The following is a 23,846-nucleotide window of genomic DNA, read 5'->3' as shown; positions in this document are numbered from 1 at the left end:
GAACACCTTAGACTTCTGTCAACCAAAGGACCAGGCAGGATTCCGTAAAGGCTACTCAACAATAGACCATATTCACACTATCAATCAAGTGATAGAGAAATGTGCAGAATATAACCAACCGTTATATATAGCTTTCATTGATTACGAGAAAGCGTTTGATTCAGTCGAAACCTCAGCAGTCATGGAGGCATTACGGAATCAGGGTGTAGATGAGCCATATGTAAAGATACTGGAAGATATCTATAGCGGCTCCACAGCCACCGTAGTCCTCCACAAAGAAAGCAACAAAATCCCTATAAAGAAAGGCTTCAGACAGGGAGATACGATATCTCCAATGCTATTCACAGCATGTTTACAGGAGGTATTCAGAGGCCTGGAGTGGGAAGAATTGGGGATAAAAGTTGATGGAGAATACCTTAGCAACTTGCGATTCGCTGATGATATTGCCTTGCTTAGTAACTCAGGAGACCAATTGCAATGCATGCTCACTGACTTGGAGAGGCAAAGCAGAAGGGTGGGTCTGAAAATTAATCTGCAGAAAACTAAAGTAATGTTTAACAGGCTCGGAAGAGAACAGCAGTTTACGATAGGTAGCGAAGCACTGGAAGGGGTAAGGGACTACATCTACTTAGGGCAGGTAGTGACCACGGATCCGGATCATGAGACTGAAATAACCAGAAGAATAAGAATGGGCTGGGGTGCGTTTGGCAGGCATTCTCAAATCATGAACAGCAGGTTGCCACTCTCCCTCAAAAGGAAAGTGTATAACAGCTGTGTGTTACCAGTACTCACATATGGGGCAGAAACCTGGAGACTTACGAAAAGGGTTCTGCTGAAATTGAGGACGACGCAACGAGCTATGGAAAGAAGAATGATGGGTGTGACGTTAAGGGATAAGAAAAGAGCAGATTGGGTGAGGCAACAAACGCGGGTAAACGACATCTTAGTTGAAATCAAGAAAAAGAAATGGGCATGGGCCGGCCATGTAATGAGGAGGGAAGATAACCGATGGTCACTAAGGGTTACGGACTGGATTCCAAGGGAAGGGATGCGTAGCAGGGGGCGGCAGAAAGTTAGGTGGGCGGATGACATTAAGACGTTTGCAGGGACAACATGGCCACAATTAGTACATGACAGTGGTAGTTGGAGAAGTATGGGAGAGGCCTTTGCCCTGCAGTGGGCGTAACTAGGCTGATGATGATGATGATGATATTAATTCAATAAGTATTTGGAAGAAATTTACATTCTCCCACCTTTATTTCTTTCACAATGCGCAAAGATGCACCTAAGACATAGCTGTGCTTTCTGAAGTCTCACTTTGCTGCATATAATGGTGGCAAGAAACAGCTTTTCAAAGGGAACTTGACTGTGTTGTCTTGTTTATTCTGTTCTTCTGTCATATGTATTGTGAAGTGATAACTATATCGCAGACAGACATACAGCATCTCAATGGAACAGACTTACTTACGCATGACCTCGCACCTTGTACAGCTGACTTTCAAAGTTACGTTTTTGTGATTGTGATTTGGGTACGTGGGCAGTGCTACTATGAAGCCAGCTATCGTTCTAATAGCAACGCACTAAGTAAGGTTATTGCTTAATTATTAGAACGAAATACAGCACCAGCACAGTTACCCGCCGCGGTTGCTCAGTGGCTATTGTGTTGGGCTGCTGAGCACGAGGTCGCGGGATCGAATCCCGGCCACGGCGGCCGCATTTCGATGGGGGCGAAATGCGAAAACACCCGTGTGCTTAGATTTAGGTGCACGTTAAAGAACCCCAGGTGGTCAAAATTTCCGGAGTCCTCCACTACGGCGTGCCTCATAATCAGAAAGTGGTTTTGGCATGTAAAACCCCAAATATTATATATAGCACCAGCACAGTTTGTTAGGGTGAAAAAAATGGTAAAAGCAGCATATGATATGACTACATGCCATGTGCTAGTTTGTACGTCTGGTGATTATGAGAACGATATACGGGATAGTGTGTAATAAGGTCGTCTATTGGGCACCGTACCTAACATTTGACGTGGCAGAAAAAAAAAACAAGATGGAATGCATCATCAGACGATCATTCAAACAGGTAATTGGCATCCATTCACAACCCCGAATGACAAACTCCCAGAATTGGGGCTGCATAACAGGCTTGATGAATTTATCGAGGAGCACACCATCGCCCAACACGAAAGACTCAGACAGATCCCCACGGGGCGACACATTCTACGGAAACTAAATATTCACTACGAAGCCCAACACGACACGAAACTCGGCATTCCATTGAAGACGAGGAGTAACTTTAAGATTTCTCCACTGCCAAAGAACATGTACCCGGTGCATCACTAGGAGCGACGAGAGGCAAGGGCGCGCCACATTGAGCGCAAATACCATGTTGTAGAGGGCATGGCCTACGTAGACGCATCGGAATATACAGAACGCAAAGAGATGGCCGTCGTAGCGGTAGACGCGAACAGAGAACCCCTAGCGAGCCTAGCTGTGAAAACGGACAACCCTGAAGCGGTGGCCTCCACCAAAGCTAGAATTATCATAAGCGACTGAAAGATCGCAGTTCATAATTTGACAAAAGGACGCATCTGGCCAGAGGCGCTCAAAATTATAAATAGTAACAGCGACCGTCGTCGCGGGACGATCCAAATTATTTGTGTGCCCGCGCAATCCTCTCTCTCCTCGGCAACAAGGCGGCTCACGACGAAGCTCGAGGACTTACTCGCCGAGCAAGTGAGCCAGCCCTGCCGGGAACGAGAGTAGACCGCACGGTCAGCTACAAAGAAATAACCGATTACTAACGGCTGAAAGGGGCGCGGTACCTACTACCTCATCCAGAGCTAAGCAAGGAACAGGTGGTGGTCTGGCACCTTCTACCAACCAACACGTATCCTAACCCGTTGGCCTGCAGCTGATTCTATCCAGGGCAATGTAAGGATCAATGTAAATTACGTATGGGTGGGGCGGATTTGCGACATATTCTATGGGCATGCTCCTTTCGAGGGCGCAAGATTCAAAACCGGCAGCAGGGGGAGACCCTGCTGCTCAGCTCAGACCAACGAGACCAGGTCTGAGCCGTCCAGCTAGCCAAATCAGCCGCTGAGACCCAAGCGATCTCGGCCGTCTGCTAGATGGAGGAAAGTAGCGTCCGCTCTAATGATTCCTGGCATCAATAAAAGTTGACTCTGTCTCTCTCCTCGTGTGGTACTTCACTGCTGACAGACTACCATTGGTTGCGTCCCTCTGCTTCCTACAATTTATTTTTAAAGGCTTGGCTAACGTTAGATGGGACACCCTGTAGAGTAAGATGTGAATTAATCGAAGCACTTCTTGCTAACGCTAGTGGAAATACCTCCGCTCTTGTAAGAAGTTTGTTAAGTGCATAGGGCCGCCTATTCACCCAGTTTCAGACCAGAATATCTAGACCTTCCAGATCTTCCACAGATGCTATTGACACGCGGACTTGACACGTGGACTTGGCTTCACCTCATCACCGACAGAGGAACTGCTTGTACAGCGGAGCTCACCCAAGCCATTCTGCAATACAGACAGACAAGCCACAGGAGGACAACTGCCTATCACCCGCAGACGAATGGTCTTACGGAGCGCCTGAATAAGACCCTCGCCGACTTGCTAGCTATGTACGTCGATGTCGAACACAAGACCTGGGATACGTAACCTTCGCTTACAACACGGCGGTGCAATAAACCACACAGATCCCGACGTTCAAGCTGGTTTACGGCAGAAACCCGACTCTACTACTCTCGACGCCATGCTGCCGCACGTCCCAGACGAAGAGAACCTTGACGTCACCACCTATCTCCAGCACGCCGAAGAAGCCCGACAGCTCGCCCGCCTGCGGATCAAGAACAAGCAGAGGACGGACAGCCGACACTACAACCTTCGACCCCGCTACGTCGAGTACTAGCCTGGATACCGTGTTTGGGTTTGGACTTCAATACGCCAACGAGTACTTGGCGAGAAGCTTTTACGCCGCTATTTCGGACCTTACAAGATAACCCGACGCATTGGCGCACACGACTATGAGGTCCTACCAGATGGCATTTCGCTATCACAGCGGCGCCGCTCACAACCTGTAAAAGTCCACGGTGTGCGACTTAAGCCGTTCTACCAGCGTTAATGAACCTTGGGACTTTGCGTAGCTAACCTTTGGACGTTCTTTTTTTTTTACTGTGTTGCTTTGGACTTTGTTTCTTTGATAAGTGTCCTTTTGTGTTTCGCTCTCCTGTTGTGTGTGTGGCATCGGGACGATGCTTCTTGAGATGGGGGCATTGGCATATGGACTTGTTTATCTTTTTCGGGTGAGCGCTTTTCCCCGTCTAACAAATGTTATCGCTCAGCGCGGGACGCGCCAGCGCGTATCGCAAATTTCTCGAATGTTATCGATGGTTCTTTCTGCAGTCTGTTGTCACCGAAGCTTGCGTAATCTAACTGCACGTGCGATGCGAATTGTGTAGAGCTTTCTGGAAGACATGCCCGCACCAGCGATTACTCTGGAACGTTCGATGGCTCGTGTATAAAAGCCGACGCGCTTGACCGGCAGATCAGATTTCCGACGATTGCCGACCATGTTCGACGCTATTGCTGCACTTTGAGTGCAATTTGCTTTTGTGGGCACATGTTCGCCCAATAAAAATGTCAGCTTCGTCATTCACAGTTTTATAGCTGTATTATTCGCCGTCACTACTCCGTGGCACTATTGTACAGATCCGTCCCGTTGCAGTCCTTGTTTACAAGTACAAAAATGACTAGGTCACCAACTAATGAATTCGGTTCCCTTTGCCTATTTTTATGCTGTCATAGAGCTTCTCTTTGTTCTAGGTCTTTTAGCCTCGCATATGAACACCAGCGTAAGCGCAGCGTTCATTCTTTTGCCAAGCTCTTCGCCCTTCCTTCCCGTTCAACGCATTTCATACTTATACCCGCTTCCGTCGGAAACACCAAAGCTTCTTTGTTGCTCTATCCGCTTAACAATTCCCCGTTGCACGTTTCCCGCGCTTCGTTCATCCTTATCACTTCATTTCCTCACGTTTCTTTCCCTGTTTGCTTGCTCTTCCTTCTTCCTTTTGAACATCCTCCTTATACTTCTGGCCTATCTTCCATGGCGGATTGCGCCATTCCACTTGACTACAGCAACAGTTGCCAGCACCACCAACAACAAAACCCCCGCTCACGCGCCATCACGATCGCGTTTGCCCGCGTTTCGCAAGCATGGCATACGCGAACCTTTTCGGCCCCTGCAAACCAGGCAGGCCGCCGTCTTCAATGGGACTCCGTGACTCCCGCCAGTCGCGCCTCTCTAACAATGCCAGCACGCGCTCTATAGTGTTTGTCGAGTACGGGCGGACGCTCTGAGAAAACCCGGTTGCAGCTGCTGCTGCTGTGGCTCAGAGGTGCCCGTGTCACGAGGTCCCGACGTATAATTGGGCGCTGCTCCCGCCAGCGGTAGCGCGGCCCTTGCACTTCTTGCGCTAAGTGACAGTCAGCGGGCCAAAGTGCGAGACAGAGACTTGGAGGAAACGAGTTTTCGTGCCCATATCGCGCGTTGTTTTTATTGTCTATATAGCCCCAAATTGTGCGCTATGCGTCATTGCGTCGAAAACGTGCGCACGATGGTTGCTGCTGCGGCGTGAGAGGCTCACGTGACGGAGGTGTTCTGTGGCAAACTACCTCGTTCCGAGCGATACACAGCAGTTGAGCGCCCGGCTATACGCGCGCTCGAGAACCGGAACATTGCAGAAGAATGCGGGAGACGTGGCACGGTGCTTTTCGTTTCCTGATAGGGTGTGCAAACAGGGGGCCCTTGCCACGGTACGCGTAAAGAAATATAAAACTGTGTCGCGATGAACGTCATTCATGAATAATTTGACAAGCAAAACGTGTACCGCTGCGCGGGGATTGACACTCGCAAGGTCGTGTTTTAGGCTATAATTGCCACCGTTGTGGTGATAGTAATCAACCGAACACTATCAAAGGTGGGAGCTCGAAATTCCCGCTCTTTGTTGGACGAACTGGTGTGCCCAGAGAGATAAAAACACCCAAATTAAACGAGAGCGCTGATCACAGGCGTCGGTCATAGAACATAATCCCAAGCCTGGAGTTTATCCCCCATTTGTCGATGTCTTTCCGTGCATATTCCAGATTAATGACTGGTGTGCGTGCGTGCGTGCGTTCGTGCGTTCGTGCGCGCGCGCGCGCGTGTGTGTGTGTGTGTGTGTGTGTGTGTGTGTGTGTGTGTGTGTGTGTGTGTGTGTGTGTGTGTGTGTGTGTGTGTGTGTGTGTGTGTGTGTGTGTGTGTGTGTGTGTGTGTGTGTGTGTGTGTGTGTGTGTGTGTGTGTGTGTGTGTGTGTGTGCGCGCGTGTGCGTGTGCGTGTGTGATCAAAATAACCCGGAACTGTTCACAAGTGCGCTGTTATAAACCTTGCAGTTTTTGAAATCACACTCAACCTATCAATGCCAAATTGTCAAGCCACAATTAATCAGGCTGACACTTGGGCTTGTTGGATGAAATGCATGTTAGAATCGTTGCGCAGACCACACACGTGGCAGAGAAGGTCGTGTGCGGTTTGTGCTGGCCTTCTAACATGCGTAATCGATCAGTAGGAAGCAAAACTACATTGTCCGGTTTAGCGTCCCCTAACCATCCAGTTGTTAATGAGATCTGCCGTAACAGGGAACTACCGATTCATTTCGACCACACGAGCATCCTGACCATGTGGCCACAGTGCACGAGCGCTTTTGCATACCCCTCCCTTGGTATGCGGCCGCCGCGGCCGGGTTCGAGCCCGCGACCTTGCCCTCAGCAGTGCGACGCCATATTTAGCCACTCAGCTACGCCGGCAGGTAGTCAGTAAGAACAAATGTATTCGTTATGTGCATCTAAACGTCGACGATCCGTCCGGACAGCCTCCCTGTACGAATAGTGGGCCAGGCTTACATATAGGCAATGAAAAAAAAAAGGCCCAATATTATCTCAAAACGCACAGTTCCTTCAACCCATTCGCGCGCTTCTTCATGGCCTCTGAGTATACGAGTTCTCGTTTCACAGCACAAGCCAGCTGCGGTACCGCTTGCTTTCGAGGCCGGTATCATGCAAAGGGACGCCTCGTCAAGCGGCCGTCCCCGGCGTAGCCCCCGAACCGTGTAACGAGGCCAACGGGCGCACACCGCGGAGAGCCGCGAGCTGTGGGACTCCGAAACACGTGGTGGCCCTCTTGGCCGGACGGAGAATTATAAACGCGCTAATTTTCCTGCACGGGAGGAGGAAAAAGCGGCTGTTATTCCCATCTCGCATGTAAACACATTGCGAAGAAGCAAACAAAGAAACAGACGGCGCGTTAACCAGCAAGGAAACACGCCCCCGCATTGGCCAGTTTACGCGTTCGCGGCGCTGACACGTCAAAATAACCATAATGAAGGTTACTGCGTGCTAATGAGTTGCCCACGATTACCTACAGGAAAAAGTGGTAACGCGGTGCTCTTGTGCGTGTGGGAATGCCTGGAAGCGGGAGCTTCGGTTTGGAATGTTTCTCGACGTCCTGCTAGGAGACCTTGAAGGTGTGTTTGCCCAACAGATGTTTCGTGTTTCATATGTGCTTGAGTCCTTACTAAAGCAGCGTGCAAAAAATCCCCCATTTTCAATGCTATTATATATGTAACAGCACTTTCTATATAAAGGCCAATGATGGCTCTGAGATGTGCAGTTATTTCAAACGTAAAGACCGCCGCTAGCTCTCTGAGCTTGGGAAAAAATTGGCATTGGCTTAGCTCGGCTATGCCAGGATATACGTAACGAAAGCTAAGGCATAACATGGTTAGCCTTGGTTAATCTTGATTGCAAGTCCAGGTTAGTCTGGTTGTCTAGCTATGTTGGGGCGTTTAGCCAGTCGTTCGGCGCGCCGTTCGTATGTTTCCTGGGCGATTCGTTTCCTCTTCATCTCGTTCCGATGTCGATTCCAGGCCTCCTCCTGCTTATCAGAATTGTCGCCGTCCATACTGCCGACTAAACTGTGGTTGCGGCGCACGCGATCTCTCCTTTTCAATCCTCCGACATGTTATCAGGCATGCGACGCAGCTGTCGAAGCGAGCGGAAGCGAGCGCAACGACGAGGAACGTGGTGTGACGTCATACCAAACGGCGGCGGCGGAAAGGCGCGGCACTGCGCAGCGGCGGAACACCTGTGGCTCGGTGCTACTAGTGGCGCATGCGCAGTAGGGACTAGGGAGCGAGAGAGAGAGAGAGAAATATCCGCGGCGAGGCGCGCGTTGTGACGTCATGTGCCGCCTCGGAACACCGCCACGGCGAAATCGCAAGTTCGCGGCCAGTAAAGCTTTCGTTTTAAAAGGCTGAGGAGGTCGGCGTTCACTGTGCATGCTTCGTTTTCAAGCGCTTCTTTTCCATTTTCTTCGCTATCTTTGGTCCTATATCTGAGTAATCATTATTTAAAGGTGTATTACGGACCTGTCACGGTAGCCCAGTGGCCGTGGCACTGTGCTACTCAGCTCGATGTCACGGGTTCGATCCGCAGTCGCATCGGCCGCATTTTCAGGGCGGGCGAAATGCAAAAACAAAAAGAACGCTGGTGTGCCGTGTATCGTGAACCCCCGGTGGCTGAAATTAATCCGCGGACTGATGATGAGATCGTGGATTTGACACGTAAAACCACATAACTTTAAATAATTTTCATATATCTATATATTGCAGAAGTTAGACCTATTATGAAATTATTTCGACAAATCTCTATTTCTAATCAATTTCGCCACCTGGGGCCACTTAATGGGCACTCAAAGCACAGCAGACGGGTCTCCTTTTTGCATTCCGCTCCCATGGGAATACCGTTACCGGGGCTGGGAATCAACCCCTCGACCTTATGCCCCGTGGCAGAAGGTATATATACAGCCCCTACAGCAAGGTATCTGGTAATGTCCCGTTGCAGAAAAACGTCCTTCGCCTTGTAGGTTTTCGCACAGATTAATCAAACATTTCCGGCGATCAATGGTGCCGCAATACGGGAGCTGGTTAAGAAACTCTTTATCCGCTAGAAGGCTTCCTCCAGTGCTTTTCGAATGGGCGCTAAGTAGGCCAGGTTAAGGAATCTTAGCTGCGAAAGTTTCGAGAAAATGGCGCTATTGAAGCGCAGCGACCACCTTACAGTCGGAGTTAGTTTGTTGAGTCGAGGTACACATTTTCGCGAATAGGAAAGTCTTTAATAACATAGCCTCTGGCTTCCGGCTGCCGCATGCATAAACGCGTATTACGAGTTTCGGAGGCGCGCGCGTCCCGCTCGCATTTGCCCACCTCGAAATTGAGGTATTAGTGCCACTGAAACCGAGAAGTGAAAACGATTGCGCCACCCGCGTTCAAAAGGCACACTGACCGCGTTGATACACGCTCCCTGTGGGAACGCATCGAGGGCGACCTGTTTGGCTAGGTTAGGCCAAGTGGGCCAGGGAGGAGTGCGCGTTGGCAGGGCCACGCCGCCTAGCGATTCACGAAACTCAGTCGTCGGGAAAGTATCGCCGGCTCTGGACGAAGCGAGCAGTGAAGCCACGTCTCATCGCGTTCGCGAAAGTGACAGTTTGTCCAGAGAAGCAGACTTTACGGCAACATGTGTTCTTCTTCTTTTTTTTTTTTTTTTTGCGAGCCCGGTAGCTGTATTTTCTGCGGTGACTTAGCGCTAAGTCGTCTGGTTGCTTACTGGGCTTGCATGTACAGTTGGCTAGACAGCTTTACGGAACACGAGATATGAAAAAAAAAAAGCTGAATATCTGCGCAGCCTCACATCGCGACCTTGTATTCGCATTTACAGGCTCTACCGCGGTATATGGGAACAACATTGTGATGTTCGGTTTGACTGACTATAGTCGGTCAAACTGACTGACTGACTGACTGACTGACTGACTGACTGACTGACTGACTGACTGACTGACTGACTGACTGACTGACTGACTGACTGACTGACTGACTGACTGGACTGGACTGGACTGGACTGGACTGGACTGGACTGAACTGAACTGACTGACTGACTGACTAACTGACCGACTGACTGACCGACTGACTGACTGACTGACTGACTGACTGACTGACTGACTGACTGACTGACTGACTGACTGACTGACTGACTGACTGGACTGGACTGGACTGAACTGAACTGACTGACTGACTAACTGACCGACTGACTGACTGACTGACTGACTGACTGACTGACTGACTGACTGACTGACCGACCGACCGACCGACCGACCGACCGACCGACCGACCGACCGACCGACCGACCGACCGACCGACCGACCGACCGACTGACTGACTGACTGACTGACTGACTGACTGACTGACTGACTGACTGACTCACTGACTCACTGACTGACTGGCTGACTGACTGAACCGACTGACTGACTGAACCGACTGACTGACTGAACCGACTGACTGACTGAAAATTTTCTGGGATGACGTGATCCGTAAGCGTTTGTGATTGACTGTGCATCATAATAAAGAGCGTGTGTGCATGGCTGTGTGTGCGCTATGACATCAGTACAAGGCATGAACATTTGCGTCAGCATGAGAGATCCACAAGATATGCATACCGTATTGCCACAAAGTAATTAAAGTGAAGAAAAATGTTTCTGCAGAATTAAACAGAAAGCTAACTGCTGCTTTCTGTTTAATACAAGAGGGATAATGAAGTACAGGTCGACAAACGGTTAGAAAATGCAGGAACGTTGCGCTATACGAGAAAGACGCAACAGTGGACGATCAGCTGATCCCGACTGCCACGTTGGCGTTTCTCCAATTACATATCTTCCTCGCGCATTCATATGTGCGCGGGAGTTGACGTCGGTTGCGTTTAAGATTGCTTCCAAGACGTCGGAGACGCACGGGCATAAAGCGACGCATCACAAAACAATATTAAAGGCATGATGTGGTGCCACGAAATTATCGGCGAGAATGCGACTGGTACCGTGGCTAATATATTTTTGTTTGTACAAAGATGGTTCGTTTTTTCGCCGAGCATAGTTAGCTAACTCAACAACTGCAACAGGAGAGAACAAGTGGATCGATGCGCTTAAAATTTTGGTGGTCGCGTAGTCACCACGACTAAATATTATGCTGCCAAAATCAAAAACGCATTTAAGAGAGGTAAATAAAAAAATATCGCCATCGACAAAAAATTTATGGCACTAAAACGTACGGCGCACTTAACACTGGATGTAAACCACCCAGCCTTTCTTCACAAACAAATCGCGCACTGGGGACCCTCAATGCAGTCTTGCGAATTTTTAAAAAGCAGCAATACACACCCAGCGAATTCTCCTGTATAGCAACTGTGAGCAACCATAACGGTATTCCCGATTCATTTCACCATAATATGCACAACACTCGCGCGCAACAATGTGTTCCTCACACTTAAACAGCTTCTATAGTCTCAGCTGTTTGGACAACAAGCCAGTCTCAGAGGAAAAGATATCGGGAGGTTGGCCTAAGCACTTTAGCTTGCACAAGACCACAGGCCCTATTGCGCTTCTTGAAGGCGACTGGACTGTATAGGAACACTTGCTACTGTTAGCGAACATTCCTGTGCAAGTGTGTTCACACTGACCACCTCTTAAATATTTTTCTTCTCTTTTCCTTTCATCACCTGTCTTTCCCATCGCCAAAGCGTAGGGTAGCGAACCGGGCATGGCGTTGTTTACTTCCCAGCCTTTTCGTCTGCGTCAGTCTCACTTGGCAGGTACTCAGACCTATGCCACCCGCCGTGGTTGCTCAGTGGCTAGGGTGTTGGGCTGCTGAGCACGAGGTCGCGGGATCGAATCCCGGCCACGGCGGCCGCATTTTGATGGCGGCGAAATGCGAAAACACCCGTGGCGCTTAGCTGTAGGTGCACTTTAAAGAACCCCAGGTGGTCGAAATTTCCAGAGTCCTCCACTAAGGCGTGTCTCATAATCAGAAAGCGGTTTTGGCACGTAAGACCCCATAATTTTTTTTTCAGACCTATGCTAGAGCCAACGCTTTTGCCATCACCACTTCCTGCAACCATCACCGAAGCTTTTCCAAGATTGCTCGTGCTCAGTTAAGGAAATAAATTCCGAATGTGCACCACTTCACCCGCGCGCTCTTCGTTAAAATGGATGTCCCTTAAAGGCACACTAAGATAAAATTAAGTTGAGATGTGTTACCCGACCACCATTCTATATTATCAAACAAACCACTCCTGTTTTGACAAGAGGCATCGTGAGCCCGCAAAGACAAAGAGAGAGAGAGAGAAAGTGAAGAGCCAGAGAGAGACGATATACGGGTCGCGACGCCACCTTGAAGTTTCCGCATCAAGTCATCGTGACGTCACGGATTTTGACAACGTCTGCTCGAACGAAATACTTTCTACTTTTATCAGCGAAGGTGGAGGTCAGAGTATATTATAAAAGAGGCCCAAGACAGAATTTAGCAAGTTTCGGAAGTTTAACAGCACGTCGGCTGAAGTACGAGGAAATCCCACATTGAAATCTATGACGTCACAATGACCTATACCGGTACAGGGGCTTAGAAGCGAAATACGAAGAATGGAAGTCCGACCTTCATTTCTTGTCCTTGTAACCAGTCTCATAGCAAAACTAGGCAAATTAGACTTTCGAAAAATTATTTTTCAGTTTAAACTGATTTTGGGTTTCTGTTTAGTGTCCCTTTAAACAAATACAGTGCCTGATCTCGGCAGTACCAGTCACGAAGGGGGAGAACTGGGCCGCGCCACCTTTGGCACCAATAAAGGGCCTGAAGACGCCATAACCACCTACATTATCACCCTATGTCCGACGTGTAACAGTCAAAAGCAGGTTAATAAGGAAACCGCGGGGCGCGGTATCACTCCCATCCATCTAGGTGCGCGAGCCCACGCGTTGAACCGCGCTGGGTAGCGACGACGAGATACGGGGAGACAAAAGCGGCCGGCCGCTTAAGCGTCGGCCGTCAGCGGCGCGGTCACTGACACCCGTCCGCCTTCTCGAAAGGAGATCCAGGCGGGAGAGAGCCACGGCGAGACGACAAGTTGATTGACGCATCTGACGGAAATGCTTCGCAGTGCGCCTCGTATACAAGCTCGCATGGTCGCAGGAGAAGAGTCGGGGCACGAAAGGGGGTTCACTTATAAATGAGCTGCGCGGCGATCTGGCAGCGCTCACGCTGTGTCTGTAGGCGAGGGACGACCGCCTAGGCTTTCGGGCTTGACCCAGATCCCTTTGGGCCCTTCTTGGCCCTCGGTTCACTGTCGGTTAGGGCGCGTCTGACCGGCCTTGCAGAGTAAGGGGTCAAAGCCAATTAGAAGACCCCCCCACTTTTTTTCTTTTTTAGAGAGAACGACGAGCGTACGACGGCGGCCCTTCGGGACCTTACCTCGCCTCGCCTGCACGGCTCGTGGTAAGGCAATTTGTGTAACAACGTTTCGTCCAAGCATTGAGCCCCTTTATGAACGAGGCTATTCACTCGAGATTGAAATGACACTCATCTCGAAGAAGCACTGACACGCGCTTAATTTTAAACGCGAGATTACTTTTAAACGCTCGATTATATAGGCTATCGAGTGACATTTCAGCGGCTTTCTAGCAGGAGAAAGGGTTAGCAATGAGATGAAAGCTTGAATAGCGGGCCAGCAAGGGAAGCCCCAGCCTGGAAACAGCGTTTCGACAAGGGGACTTGTTCACACCAGGGCAATAGTCGCATTAATTGGCAAGGTTTACGCCGTTATCTGTCCCCCAGGGACGAGAAACTATAGTGAACTAGCCCGCTTGGCGTTCAGAGAGAGAAACAAGGACGGGCAGGTAGCTAGGTTAACCAGATTTACGTCCGGTTTGCTACCCTACACTGGGGGAAGGAGAGAAAGAGACGACAGGAGAGAAATAAGGGAAGAGAGAGACCACTATTTGGGGACTGCGATTCATACAAGGCACGCGCTAAGTGTATAAAATATTGTAGAGTATTTTAGACTGGAGGTGCTGTAGCAAGGCCATCCTTACTTTCTGTACCACCGACGCGCACGGTAATTGAAGAAGCATCTTCGATTATGAACACTGTCTTCAATCCGGCCGGGTTTAATTCTGTCCGGAGAAGAAAGAAATCAACATTTTAGTGGAACTAATGGCAAATATTTAGTGCCACTGAGATATTTGGGGAACTTAATTTCTCTATAAGTCAGTTACCCAGAAAATAATAGACGAAGACAGAGAGCACTACTAAAGGAAAGGAGGGATTCTAAATGAACAAAAATTCGGTTTGCTCCCGCACTGCAGCATACGAAATGGGTCAATTGACTAAAAGATGATTTTTTATTAGAAATTACAATTTTACGAGTCGAATGGGAGGGCAGTCTGGTCCAGCCGCCCTCTGGTTTCCTTCACACGAAACGGAGTTGTCCTCTTGTAATATGCTTTGAGGACCATTCGCAAAGGACTGAACAGTTCGCGTCGCGTGTCTCATCCTGTTTGAGCACTCTGTACGGGCACACTGATTCAAGGAAGAGTTTTACACAGTGCCAAGATATAAATTTGCGTTGGCCTGCGCTTTAAATCAGGCCTTGTCGGTACAATGGTGCCAAGCTGTAGGCGTTCGATAAGGAAGCAAGAAATCAACGAATGAATTTTTTGAGGAAAGCCGTAAAAAAAATGTAAATAAAACACAACATTTCTAGCGACTGCACGGCCAATAACTGCAAAAGCATGGAATTGCACTGCACTATCTGAATTGGTTTATTAATCTCGTAGTGTCTGTAATCTGCTTTAGAAATAATCTGAGAAAGTCCTAAGCGAACGCGCTTTCGATGGGCTGCGCGAATTTCGGCCTTTTTCGGCAGTCTTTCGATCTTGTTTTCCTAGGTTTTGTGCTCAATCGACGACGGAACTCGGGAGTACCACGAAGATACTGTTTTCTCCGCAAGTGGGACATTATTTCCTCCATTTTTGGACTTTGTGTGTGCAACGCAGCATGTAGCTGAGGCGCTGAGGCTACCGCGGCCGAGCAGGCCCGCGGCGTCGCCACCGGAGGATCGTTTGCCGCTCGTAGTCGCGCGAAAGTTGTGAATCATGGTTGCTATGGGAGGAGCGACTACACCCGAGGAATCTTTGATGCCAGGACAATGGTACGCTGGCGAAGGAGGAAGGTACGTGCCGCTAGAGAAGAGCGGACAGAAGACTGCGAAACAGCGGGCCCAGGAGAGCCAAGCAGGCAGGAAAATGGCGGCCAAGTCGATCGAGCGTCAGCATACGCGCATTCCAGACGGCGCCGAGAAAATTGATCTCCGACCACGTGGCGGCCTAGTTAAGCTTACCAAATGTGGAACAGCATATCTGACTTACATCATCAAAATGTCGGCGGGGATTAACCCACGCGAAGAGAAGGAGGATATAATAACTCCAAATATGAAGCAGCACTCCGTTCTCGTCATCACTACGAGTGCGGAGAGGAAGCTGAAGTACGCGAGCGTGAAACACCTCATGTTCGACGGTGAACAAGTGGAGACTTTCGCCTACGTGGCCACCCCCGAGCACTGCGCAAATGGAGTCATCCACGGGGTTCCACTTGGACACTCCATCGAGGAAATTCTGTACCGCCTAGACCGCAAGGATAACCCCGAAATTCGAGGAGTCCGCAGATTGGGCAAAGGTTCACAGTCGACCTTCATTCTCTTCAAGGAGAAAGAAGTGCCAAGTTGGATTTACCTCAATGGCGCACCGCACTGATGCCAGCTGTACCGTAAAAAATACGAAGTGTGTGTCGCCTGTCGCCGACTCGGGCATCGCGCTGACGTGTGCCCGGACCCGACGAACGTCAAGTGCCGTGGCTGCGGCCTCGAGAACCCGTCAAGGGACCACAGGTGTGAGCTGAAATGCCAGCTGTGCGGCAAAGGCCACGCCCTAGGAGACCCCAAGTGTCGAGAACTCTTCCGCACTTCCTACGAAGTTAAGAAGCGACAGTGGGAGAAGATGGAACAAGCAACGATAACTGGTGGGGGACATCATAGTCGACAACGCGAACCCAAAGGGGGAAAAAACTTCAAGTTCCGCGAGGACTCTTTCCCAAAACTGGAAACAAATCAGAGCAGACCACCGCCGTCGCCCAGGGGACGCTCCGGTTCCGGTGCTAGTAAGGTCCCTCTATTGGCGGCGAGGAGTTACGGAGTCGCCATCTATCGGAAGCGCCTCGCTGGCGTAGTATGAGGGATCACGCGGCGCCCTCCTCATAGGTTTTGCTGTCCGCACTCACTGAAAACACCACGCGCGAGCTCTCCCGGACATTTCTGTAATTACTTTAGAAACGAGAGAAGTTTTTTACTGTCTAAATAATAATCTTGGGCAAACTGAAAGCACAGAATCGCTTACAGACGCTATCTATTTACCCAATACGTACAGTGGGAACGCCACTGCGCGCGGTCGCCGCGATGGAGTCTCCCGAACCGGCTTCTTGCGTGAAAGGTAGCCAAACGCCGAGAGTAAACTATGTGAAATATGTCGTTAGAGTGGGCTGTCTGTATAACCAAATGGGGCATAACAGAATGAAGCCTCAATGCAGCGATCGCACGGGTTCGCAGCGACCGACTGCGCGTCTGCATGCATGTCCGCGCACGTTCTGCTTTCGCTGCGAGCGCGTTTTCGCACCGTGCCATGAGCTTTAGGCCGCAGAACATGAGAATTTGACAGTATACAAGCAACCATTGTTGCGTGGGTGCTATCAGAGCTGTTCAAAAATAATGTCATTGTGGAGACTTCGACGCCTACGGGGACTGTGATGTGCCGTCGCGACGATTCAATCTTTTTTTTTTCTTCTAAATTCTTGGACGTTTCCATATTATTTCTCGAGTTGCGTCGCACTGTATGTTTATCGGTGTTCTCAGCGTGCGATTCCCGCTGCTGCTTTTTTGTAATCCAGTGCATTAATTCATAACACGTACAAACATGACCATATTCCATGCCTTTTTTTAATGTGCGTCTTACCGCTCCCTTTCTGTTCCAGAGAACTTGCCAGTATCTATAGCAGAGACAAGTTCATAGACCAAACCGTCATGACATTAGTCGGGCAGCGGACTCGGGCGAGCGTCTCAGCGTGCGTTTTCCGAACATCGCAGACCCGGCGCCGTAGCAGAAATCTTCCTCGCGTCTGTGCTTGCTGCATACCCGAGTTGTAGCCGATGACTGTTTGCCGGTTTTATGTTTCGCGAGCCAAGCTTCACGTAGCTTCTTGTCCTGCGGCTACGTGTGAATAAGGCTGACCCCGGGCACCGTTGCGTACGTCCGGCACTGCGGCACCGAGCAGTAGCCTACCATGTTGAGCGCCTTCAAAGGCTGCCACTACCTATTCTAGTGCTTTCAAGCGTTGTAAAGGAGACACTCGAAGTGGGAAAATCTCGCCACTAAATGAGGACCGCAGTGTACGAGGGAATTTAAACTCTCGTTTTCAGCTTGCTTCGGCGCTCTCGAAGCAGCCGACGCAGCCGCTATGTCCACGTGATCCCTAATAGCACGTCATGCCGACGGTGGCGCCAGCTTTTCCAGTGGTGGTGCTCGAGGTCAATAACAAGGTAGCGACATCTGCCGCGCGCGCCACCTAGGAAGTTCCTGTAGCAGACGGCGCCCAAGCTAAACCGCGGCGCCGCGGCATTCGTGAGGTGAAAAAACATCTGCACACGCGCGGAAATAAAACGCTACTGGTGCCTGACTGTGGTGAGGAGGAGGAAAAAGAAAAGAAGAAGGCAGGGAGGTTAACCAGAATAACGTCCGGTTGGCTACCCTACACCGGGGGAATGGGAAAGGGGAAAGCAAAGATCACAGGGAGAGAGAGGAGGGAAGGAAAGAATGAAATTGTGGCAAGTTCGCTGACGCGTGCGGTTTTACAGAAATTGCCGTAATAGTCACAGGTGGTCGCACAAACCCGTCGTCCTTAAGAAATACAAAAGTGCCTTCACTGCTTTATGGGCCGACGGGCGATGGGGGCGGTGTTCCAGCAGCACCTGCACAGAAAGCGGCCGATTGTCCAGTTTTTGGAAAGCTTTGGCAAGTTCTTGTCGCTCTAGGGCATATCTTGGACAGTGGCACAGCAGGTGGTCGATGTTTTCTTCGGTGCCACAGACCTCGCATGCTGCACTGTCAGTCACCCCAATTAATGTAGAGTATGCCTTTGTGAAGGCCACTCCTAACCAAAGGCGACAGAGAAGCGTAGCTTCACGTCGAGGAAGTCCGGGTGGAGGTCGGAGCTGCAGGGAGGGGTTTAGTCGATGTAGTCGTGTAAGTCGTAAGTATTGCGAGTTCCACTCGGTCACTGTGAGGCTACGTGCCAGGTGTCGAAGCTGCCTTGCAGCGTCAGTCCTCGAAAGCGGAATCGGAATGCTGTGCTCTTCTTGATGAGCTGTGCGAGCAGCGTTATCGGCGGACTCATTGCCACTGATTCCACAGTGGCCAGGTACCCACTGAAAAACGACTTCGTGGCCTTTTTGTTGGACATCGTGGTGAAGTTTCACGACTTCGTATGTCAATTGGTCATGACATCCGTGTCGGAGAACTGACTGCGTGCACTGTAATGCCGGTTTTGAATCACAGAACACAGCCCATTTTCTGGGTCTTTCCGAATCAATGAATTCCAGTGCTCGACGCAGGGCCGTTAGTTCTGCCGCCGTTGAGGTCGTGACATGCGATGTCCTGAACCGCAGTGTCATTCCTCGCGTTGGTATAACCACGGCACCACCAGAACTGCACGACGTAGTCGATCCGTCGGTATAGATGTGCACGTGGTTGCTGTACTTTTCATGCAGAAGAAGTAAGCTCAGCTGTTTTAGAGCAGGGGCCGGTAGACCTGTCTTCTTCTGTAGTCCTGGAATCATTATCTCAACTTGTGGACGGCTCAAACACCACGGAGGAAACGCTGGCTTGGCCGCAGGTGCGTACCCTGAGGTAAACGATGCACGATGTGCACTGACAATACCGCTAAATGTCGAGCAGGGCCTTGCAGCAGTGAGGCTCGCCAAGTGGTGGGAAGGGGTCCTAGCATAATGTCTGAGATGCATACGCATTGTCTCAACGGCAATGTGCGTCGTGATCGGGTAATCCTGCGCTAGGGCAATGGTTTCAGCCGTTGATGCACTGCGTGGTAAGCCAAGACATATCTTAAGGGCTTGGGCTTGAATACTCTGAATCGTACGCAGGTTAGTCTTGCAGGTGTTGGATATTGCAGGCAGGCTGTATCGCAGGAATCCAATGAACAACGCCATGTACAACTGTAACATAGCGTGTATAGATGCTCCCCAACTTTTTCCTGCAAGGAACCTGAACAGGTGACAGATAGCAGTCAGCCGCTTTTTCACGTAATTGACGTGCGGAGTCCAAGACAGGTCTCTGTCAATTACGACTCCCAAGAACCTGTGGCTTCTGCTGTTTGGTATAAGTTGTCCGTTAATAGACACGCCGTAACCAGACATTGGCTTCCTCGTGAATGCCACCATTGCGCACTTTCCGCATGAAATTTCAAGTCCTTGTTGACGAAGGTAGCAAGATGTCATTGTGGCTGCCTTCTGAAGCCGAGCACGAAGCTGAAGTCGTGTCACACCTGATGCCCAAATGCAGATGTCGTCCGCATAGATGGAAAGTCGTACGGTGCTTGGCAGGTTGTAAACTAATCTACTGAGGGTGAGATTGAAAAGAGTCGGGCTAAGCACTCCTCCTTGAGGGACTCCTCGGCTACCGTAATGCTCAGACGTCGGGCCATTTTCTGTGTGCATGTAGAATGGTCTCCTCTGTAAGTAGTTGCACACCCACATATACATCTTACCACCAAGTCCGACGGCTTCTAACGTGCTAAGGATGGCTTCATGGGTGACATTATCATAAGCTCCTTTAACGTCTAGAAACAGAGCAGCAGATAGTCGCTTACAGGCCTTTTGGTGTTGCACAAATGTTATCAAGTCAACAACGCTGTCTGTTGACGAACGGCCCCGTCTGAATCCGGCCATAGCTTGTGAAAAACGAAAGAAGGGCTCGAACTGCTAAATCTAGTCCTTTAATTTCAAATGAGCGCTGAAAGAAAAACGCTCAAGAGAGCGGAATGAGTGCTTGATCGCCTCGCGATTCCGCATGTTTACCTTTCGTTCGTTTGCGCTCAATCACCGTGCGAGCCTTGGTGATTGCGTGCGCTTAATCCTGGTTGCTCTGTGAATTCTTTTGCTCGTAAGTGTGCTGCGTACACATAGCGGTTACTTTGAACGAAGAATTCGGGTAAAAAAAGGAGGCTGACAGTGGCTTGGACCGAAAAGTTTCGACATAACGTCGCTGAAACGTACGACCTTCACGGCAACTAAACAACATCCTGTGTGTGTGTGGAAACGAGTGCGCCAACAGACTTCTTGCCGCTGAGTGTGTTTGTCGTGTAGCGATTACACGACGTCTGTTTTGTTTTCTGGTTCAGTGCTACGAGGCAGTGCAATTGTCGTGACATTCTAAAGCGGCCGTGTGGATCATGTCAGCGAGTCTCCTCGATTGTGTTCGGGCTGCCAGCGCGATCTAATGTCGCGGCACACCAACATCGAGCGTAGTGTGTGCGCGTGTGTGAATGCGGTCGACTGTTCTCGTGAACCGTGCGACGTCGCCACGTAAACTTGAATCATGACGTGCATTGTTATGTTTATGCCTTTTGGCCTCCGTACACCGCTAAAGCCCCGTAAGAAGTAGGGCGCCCTTATACGAAACGCACGTGGATTGGCCTAGCTATTACTGCATTGTGTTTTGCTGGCGATCCATGTATCGCTTCTGGCGTTTTTCTTATGCTAATTAGCAGTTGTGTGTTTTTCATCAGTAAAATCGCATCGCCGATTACTGAAACTTCTTCGAGTGTAAGGGAAACTTGGAAGGAACGACCTCGCAGCTGTATGTAATGTACTTTGATAAATTGTATTATACTATTACACTTTATTATTTGATGGCCAGTAGCAGTGGCTATGCAGTACTTGTTTTTAAAAGCAGAGTAATGCAGGCACTTAGGAATATATTTATCCATATATGCAATCCACAAAAAACGATTAGGATATGCACAGGTGGGATTGACTTTTTGGACATATTGTAAAGCGCAGTTAACGCGCGCAAACACAGGAAAGTGTGAAAGTAGAATTCGCTGCTGAAATTTATTTTTTATCGCACGTAACGCAATGCAGATATTTTTCAGCGAGTTAATGCGTTTCTGCCCCACTATTTACTTGCATACTAGGTCATACTGCACTTGCTAAGTCAACGGGCTCATAATGCACTAAAATCAATAATCTCCACAAACTTCGGCCGTCAACATTCATGCGCGTGAACGAAATACTATCGCAGCTCTGCACGCACACGTGTATACTTTCTCTCGCACCTTCGTATCGCTCTACGTTACTTTCCTCGCATAGTCGTGCAGTTACCGACGGTTGTGTCTTTTATCTTTTATCTTTTATTTTTACATTTATCTTCTGGTTTGGTTTTGTTTGCCGTGCGGAATGCAAAATAACTTCTTGCCGTCCTCCGTCTGATCTCGGCACTCACCCGCACAGAAACAAGGCATTTCGGTCCTTTGCATCCTAGCTCGTACTGAGCTATTCAGCGGGCTCCCGATAACGAACTAAAATAAATAGTATCCACAAACTTCGGCCATCAACATTCGTGCGCGCGAGTGAAATACTATCACAGCTCGACGCATGCACGTGTATACTTTCTATCGCACCTTTGTATCATTCTGTGTTTCTTGCGTCGCATAACCATGCAGTTACCGGCAGTTCAAAGTCCTTCCGTCCAATTCTGTGCAAGCATACTTTTCTTCTGGTTAGGTTATGGTTGCCGCGCGGGATGCAAAATAACTTCTTGCCATTGTTCGTCCGGTTTCGGCACCCAACCGCAAAGCAACAAGGCCATTCGGCCCTCCCGGAACGAAATTATCGCAGCAATGTTCATAGCACAACAGGCGAAACGCGCGCACTTCACCCGGCACGCAGGAACTTTCATGGCGGCAAAGGGGCGGAGCAAGGTCACATGTCACCGATGAGCCTATCGCTGGCGTCGTCGGCTGGATCAAACCCTGTCTGTACTTTGGAATTATTGAGTATTATATTGTATTGTATTGTTGTATTGAATTATTGAATTATTGAGGGGTTTTAGGTGCCAGGAGCCAGTCCAGGGGGCGCTCGAGCTCAAGGGACCCTGCCAACCCATGGAGACGAGGTAGAAGCAAGAAGCGTAAGGGTGTGAATTTTGCGGGTAAGGTCTCCCAGGAAAGTAATCAGAGGGATAAACGGGACGAGGAAATTGAGAAATTAAAGAAAACGGTCGAAAAATTAACGGGGATAGTCGATTCGAAACTGTCCGAAATCCAAAATTTAAAGAAATCGCGGAGGCAGGCAACTCTTCCTCCGCAACAACCCATTAGACAGGTGACTCCCCCCCCCCCCCCCAGCGGCACGTCAACAGCCGCAAGGAGAGGATAAGATGGTCACAGAGGCTTCCCTCCCGCCAACAACGAAACGCAAAATTCAAGACGCCGGCCGTTTTCAGGCTATGGAGAAAAGGGTGGAAAATTTGGAATAGTTAGAGGCCAAGATGAATGAATTAATGAACCATATCAACATCCCCCGGCCACGGCGGCCGCATTTCGATGGGGGCGAAATGCGAAAACACCCGTGTACTTAGAATTTGGTGCACGTTAAAGAACCCCAGGTGGTCGAAATTTTCGGAGTCCTCCACTAAGGCGTGCATAATCAGAAAGTGGTTTTGTCATGCAAATCCCCATTCTCCAATTTTTAATTTAACTCCTGCGGGGACGGTAGAGTATCCGTCTCCAGTGCAAAAGGACCGTGATTCAAATCCCGGTGCAGCGCAATTCTCCATCGGAAAATACAAAAAAAAAAAACGTGTGTTGAGAAAATTGCGCAAACAGGCCTGGAGTGCGGCCTGATCCCGGTGACCAGAACCGGTAACGCACTCTCTCACCAGAGCAGGACTGGCCACCCTGGTGCAGTACTGGGCCACAACCTCCTATATGAATACAACAATCAAACCCCGGCCCTCAGTCCCCAGCAGCCGCGAAGCAACTGACCACGGCGGCGGTCAGATCTGTGACGCTGCAGAGGGTGCTAAGAATACCTGGCTCCGGACAGGCCGCCATTGGAATCTGAACCTGGCAACGTTTAACGTTAGAACGCTATCTAGCGAGGCGAGTCTAGCAGTGTTATTGGAGGAATTAGAGGGTAGTAAATGGGATATAATAGGGCTCAGTGAGGTTAGGAGGACAAAAGAAGCATATACAGTGCTAAAAAGCGGGCATGTACTGTGTTACCGGGGCTTAGCAGAGAGACGAGAACTAGGAGTCGGATTCCTGATTAATAAGGAAATAGCTGGTAACATACAGGAATTCTATAGCATTAACGAGAGGGTGGCAGGTCTTGTTGTGAAACTTAATAAGAGGTACAAATTGAAGGTGGTACAAGTCTATGCCCCTACATGCAGTCATGATGACCAGGAAGTCGAAAGCTTTTATGAAGACGTGGAATCGGCGATGGGTAAAGTCAAAACAAAATACACTGATGGGCGACTTCAATGCCAGGGTAGGCAAGAAGCAGGCTGGAGACAAGTCAGTGGGGGAATATGGCATAGGCTCTAGGAATAGCAGAGGAGAATTATTAGTAGAGTTTGCAGAACAGAATAATATGCGGATAATGAACACCTTTTTCCGCAAGCGGGTTAGTCGAAAGTGGACGTGGAGGAGCCCGAATGGCGAGACTAGAAATGAAATCGACTTCATACTCTGCGCGAACCCTGGCATCATACAAGATGTAGACGTGCTCGG

The sequence above is a fragment of the Dermacentor variabilis genome, chromosome 5 (assembly GCF_050947875.1).
Source record: "Dermacentor variabilis isolate Ectoservices chromosome 5, ASM5094787v1, whole genome shotgun sequence".
Classification (NCBI taxonomy): Eukaryota; Metazoa; Arthropoda; class Arachnida; order Ixodida; family Ixodidae; genus Dermacentor; species Dermacentor variabilis.
Note: the sequence above shows the minus strand (reverse complement) of the source record.